Source organism: Epinephelus fuscoguttatus, linkage group LG5, assembly GCF_011397635.1.
Source record: "Epinephelus fuscoguttatus linkage group LG5, E.fuscoguttatus.final_Chr_v1".
NCBI classification, from domain to species: domain Eukaryota; kingdom Metazoa; phylum Chordata; class Actinopteri; order Perciformes; family Serranidae; genus Epinephelus; species Epinephelus fuscoguttatus.
In genome coordinates this window covers 10,941,238-10,947,237 of record NC_064756.1, presented here as the reverse complement: position 1 = coordinate 10,947,237, position 6,000 = coordinate 10,941,238, and positions in this window count along the sequence as shown.

Below are 6,000 nucleotides of genomic sequence, written 5' to 3'. Positions count from 1 at the left end.
TAGCTGCTAGAGGCTTTTGTCACTTGACCATAAACATGTGTCGTTTTGGGGCGCCTTGTAACCTTGCAAACACAAATCTGTGGTAACATCACTCAGCTCCTAAGACCAGCCAATAGATAGGCTGTTCTCTAACAGTAGATATCAGTGTTTTTACAGATTTGGATTCAGTGTTTGGCTAACATATTAACTCCCTGTCTGTGTGTCTGGATGTCTGCATGGTTTACACTGGAGCATTGATGCTGGACAATTCTGTAAAATCCTGCATTACGTTAGTATCATCTAATGTAATGTAAATGTAAACTGTAAATCTCTGATCACTCACATTTGTAAGTGATTATTTCTACCATATCCATGTGCAGAAATCACACAGAGGTTAAGGTAGTTCTAAGTGTATGCAATTAAAACTATGTGAGGAGGAAAAATATTTTACATGCAAATATCACATGTTGATAGATATAAGGTTTAGCTGTCGTTCCTAAGTTAAAATGAGCAATGACGCTGCGTATACCTGCTGGAATATAAACCTGATATAAAAAAAACAAACTCGTCTGTTACTAGCTTTCAGTATTTATACTGTTGAAGTCCAAGATAGACCTTCTGCTCACACATTAACAGCGGACTGTAAACTAATTACTGTCAAGATTGTTGTCATGTTTATATATTATATACTCAAAAGAGCTGACTGGCTTTGTATTGGCATGATCTGAGCCTGAAATGTCAGAAGTGAAAAATGTTCCATGCCTGTCCAGCACCCTGATCTCCAAAACTTTTCTTCCTGCTGCATCATATCAACATCACAGCACCTCCGGCACTACATATTATAAACTTTACTGCAGGATTGTCTATAATAAAGTCTCATGTTATCTGTTTTAATTATTTTTCATATGAGTTTATTAACTTTTCATTCATTCATTACATGTTTCTTTTTTCATGAACAAAGTCTGTAATCCGTACTTTATTGAATCGTATCAACTGGGAAAAGATGCCAATCCTGAAGAAGACTGAAGCAATGACAGGAGTGATGGAGGCTGTGTGCTTACCGGCAAGCCGTATTAACAGCAAGAGTGACACTTTCATTAGAGTAACAGGAGGTTGTCTTAAATGGAGTGTCACATCGGTATTTTGGATTCTGATATGTGCGTGCGTGTGTGTGTGTGTGTGTGTGTGTGTGTGTGTGTGCGCATGCCTGAGCTTGTATGAGCAGCTATTTTCTTCTTTATGGTTTCATGTGTACATTTCAGTAACCTGATCCCAAAAGGGCAAATGTCATTTACGACTTCATATATATATATATATATCACATGGTAATAATTTAAACTGTCTTCTATGCAAGTTTGGGCTAAAAAAAAGGTGTCCTTCTTGTTCAGGTCATCATTTTGAAAGAGTAATCAAATTAAAATGTATTTCAGAGGTGCATCCCTGTCTTTCAGTTTGTCATCAGCTGCTCTTTGGTTTTCAGAGGCTACAGTCCTGTGAGTGAAAGCTCAGGTTTTCCCCTTTTGGACTTTTTGGAGGAATGAGACAGGCTTAAGAGGAAACTGGAATGCAGGTGTGCATGCATGCCAGAAATACCACAAAATACACGTTTAAAATTGTACTACGCTTCCATTTTGTGCTTTAAAGTCACATGAGGCATTTAAATGTTAAACACCAGGAAGACAGATTTCTCATAGGTGCACAACGGGGAAAGCGGAGTAGCAAACTCAGTTAAACCAGAACCAGAGACCATTTTCTGCTGCCTTACACTGAGGCTAGATAGGGGAGTTAAAATGCAGATGTGGTTAAAACATAGTGAGTAGTGCAGCAGATTTACCTGCTGTTTCTACGTTTAAATGAGCAACTGTGCAGCAAAGACCTACAGGAGTCAGAATTTAATTTCAGTAACCCACTTTGCTGCTATTTTTTTCTTCAATATTTACTGCACTCTAAAGCATATTAAAATGGAGGCTCTGCTCACACATTAGCATGGAATGTAAAAAATGTTTTCCTATGTGGTATTTAAGCTGCTCTACTGGACATCTAAATACACACTAATCAACTAATTACTTCAAGCTGCACGTTCCATCAGCCAAATAGATAATTAGCCCAAACGTAAACAGCCATGGTGGCTATCCATCCGTAAATGTCGAGTTTTATCTTTGAATGTTAGTGTCCTCTCTTCTCTGACACTTTCATTTTAACTGAAGCTTGCTGGGAGCTGATTAAAATAAAAAAAATAAAAAAACCTTACAGTATGTGAGCAGTAAGATGCCTTTTCACAGGAGATGCGGTTCAAAGTCAGTCTCTTGGATAAAGCTATTAGCATCCCTGCTTCCTATCTTGCTCTGCATCGTACTCTCATCTCATCTCACCAGAAATGGGTATGCAGTAGGAAATTTGTGCGTGCAGGGAGCGAATCTTTCACTTTGTAAATTAAAGGAGACAGGCTTTCACTACGGCGCCTTAAAAATGTGCATCTCTCCACGCTGCCTAGTATTAAATTTGAATGACTTTGGAAAGTATTTATTCCTAGATGTGTTTTGCACTTTGTCACACTGATAGCATGCAGAGGTTGACAGAGTTTGACCAGATTTTAAGGAGTGCATTTTGCTCATAAAAGAACTACATGTTCACAGACTATTAATCTTGAGATCTGTATGGGTGAGACAGTAGGAGCGTGTTTTCCTTTTTCTGCCATACTGTTAACACCTCAGTCACGATTGATTGAATATGAAGGAAATTGCTGCACTAGCCTCTTGAGCATTCAACCAAGAGGAAACTGCAAAGGGGGCAGGAGTATATATGACCCCAACTCTTAATAGAGGGAGTTTAGGTCCAAGGTAAAATTGGAAATACTCAGCTAATTTCATCCAGTGCATGACCTCTGCCATTCTGGGACTTTATTGCCTTTAATTCATCAAGGGTTTGAATTGGAGGCCATTATTCCTGCTGATCTGAGTTCTCTGCCAGTGTACAGGAGCATGTTGGGAATTGTACCATAATTTTATTTTCACTGTAAACTGCAAACTCTGCGCACCTGACAGGTCAGTAAGCCTGGATAGACACATGATTACTGCTGATAAGCTGCAACAGCTTCCTGACTTCACCTGTGCTACGCAGAGAGATGAGAATTTGTGAAATAGATTTTGTAATTGTCATTCTGCTGTGAACCGGCCGCAGTTTTGTGATGCATGCAGGTGTGCTGAAGCTGATTCTGTCATCCTTAATATTCATGGAAAGGTAGAGAAAAGTTACTGTCAAGACTGCAGTTATAATTCTGTAATAAATATCAAGGTAATTGCAAGGCAATCTCATAAACCAGGGTGTGTTGTCACTCCATCATTTGATAATGTGTCGCATCGACCTACAAAATGAAGCTTGAGTGTTTACAGGAAAAGTTAATTAAAGATACCAGTTTCAATACTAGTAACAGTGGTCACTGTGTTTCTATGTATACTATATATGAATGAAAAAAGAATGTTTTGATCCATCTTCCTTTATCGCATATCAAAACTCCTCATTTAAATGTTTTATTTTATAAATTAATTTATTCATATGAGAAGGCAAGCAGAAAGAAAAGGAAAAAGAAGGTGTTTATTTTACAGTGCATCAATATCTCAGCTCCTGCTGTTATACATAACGATCACATTAAAGTGATTTCACCTTGTTAGGCCTTGGAGCTTATGCATGCCATTAAAAGTGGTATATAACATTAAAAGCACCATTGCTATTCATAATATTCAAGTATCAAACAATATTCACGTGTCATTTGTCCATAAAATGGAAAAAAAAATCCCTGTGTGTTGCTCTGACGTGGCTTATCTTTGAAACCCGGTTATTATAATCCAGATGACTGAAGTTGTCCTCTCTGAAAGGCTTAAGATAAACTAAAAGGCAAACACATCAGCTCCCTCAGTGTAGCACACTTCCTCCAGCTAAATTAATCTCACATCCTGTCAAAACACACAAGGCCGTGCCTATTTTACTGACGTGAGAGTGCCACCTGCTGATCTGAAGCATGTCCAGCATCGATCTGACATCTCCACTAAAATGGCCCCTGTGTGTCAAGATGAAAACACAGCCAATCTTTAAATAGGTAAACAGCAGTTTCAGCTGGTTTTAAAACAGTTTATTATGCAAATACTCGCGGTTTTATTTTAAATCTCTTTAATCATCTGGGGAGGGGAAACTGTGATATAAGAGGCGAGAGGCACTGAATCCACCTAGTGTGTAATTGCAAGTGTCTTTCATGCAGCCTGTTAATGATGATGGAGATGTTCCATTTTTATAAGGAAAAGAGGAACAGGGGGATATGAATGTAGGGCTAGCAGCAGCCATGACACTCAGGAAAACCTGAAAAGAAGAGCACTTTCTTTCATGTACAAGCTTCCACACTTAAAGTGTTGCTTTCCAAGAAGCGATAAAGGATTTCTCCCCTTTTTGCAAGGTTTATGTGAAGATACTGGACATATTTCACACCACAGGCAGGCAAAAGAAACAAACCCCACCACTCATAAAATAATAAACTTCCTTAATGTCTGTATCCTCCTTTTATGTGCATTTTTATGATGTGCCTCTTTAAATGTATTGCTCTGTACCCATCCTCGTATCCTCCACCACAGACCGTGAGACAGCAGGTGTTTAAGATAAAATAATGATTTACAGTGAATGTCAATGTGCAGCTAATTGCATGGGGTATGATTAAATAATTGCAGTTGTGTGTACTGTCTGTCCCTGTGCATGCTATTGTCTACTCCTGCTGGTAATATAAAAGAGCTATAGTCTTTTATTTTCATAGGCTGGTTGCTTGGCAACACAGCATACTTTGAGGGTTAACAAACAAAAAAATAACAACAATAATGACAATAATAAAAATAAACTTTTTAATCATTCTTGTAGTATTTTTCCTATCTTCGTATTTCTTATGCATCACAAAATAACAGTAACAAACATGTAAATATAACAATGCTGTCAAACTGCACCTTTCACTGCTATTTGAAAAATGAGTATGGTACACTGACTTGTGGTATTTGCATCAAAGCAAAAATCACAATAGCTGATGAGCCAGATAAGTCCATTTATTAAGGTGACACTCAGCCAGGATTGTTCCTTCCAGGCTTGTATCAGTGTGGGCTTTGGTTTATGATCTAATGGCTTGCCACTGAAATAGAAAAGGTCATTAATAATGTTGTATTTGCATTTTGCTTTGCTGTCATTTTCATTTTTGCCCCTCTGGTTATTCAGTGGCAACATATTAGAAACACAAGGGTGAAGAGCCATCCTTCCACTGGTGCAGTGTTACATCGTATGCCAGCAGGGAGTGGATTTTCTTCACCATCTACTTCCAGCTGTTTCAGATGAAGCCATATTGAATGTATGACAGCAGTTCAGGTGACTAACACTCACTGTGTCTAAAACCTAATGCCATAAATAATGTCAAATGTACCTGTGCACTTATTTCCTGATGAGTAAGTAGAGACATTTCCTTCTGCAACAACAGCATTATTAAGTAACGTGGCAAGGCCTTAACCCATCATGATGCCAGGAACCAATTTAGATCTGTGTAGGAGGCTGAGAGCTGAAGCGGTATGTGAGGCTGGATGTGACTGGGGATATTTGTTTTGTTACTTTTCTGTTTCACATAAGAGCACAGCTCATATGCCAGTAATTAACTTCTGTGACATCTGTATGAGATTTGGTTTTCGAGACACAGTGCAGTGCAGTGCAGGACTGAGACATCTGAGACTAATATTAGCCTAATGAGCTAGCTCTGGGCTGCCCAGTTCTCCATTCCCTCAAAAGTCTGTACTGTCAAGAGGTCAACACAGCCTGCTATTGGTCTATAGCGCAAATTTGTGGGTCAAATTTGCTTTGCTCACTCCTCATGAACTAATTTTGCTCTGAAGTCTCACTGTTTTGACTGCTGGAATAAGAAGCTCTTTATATGAAAACATTTTACTATAGTGAGAACCTAACAATGATGACAACACTCCAGGGGTGCGTTCAAATACTCACTCCAAT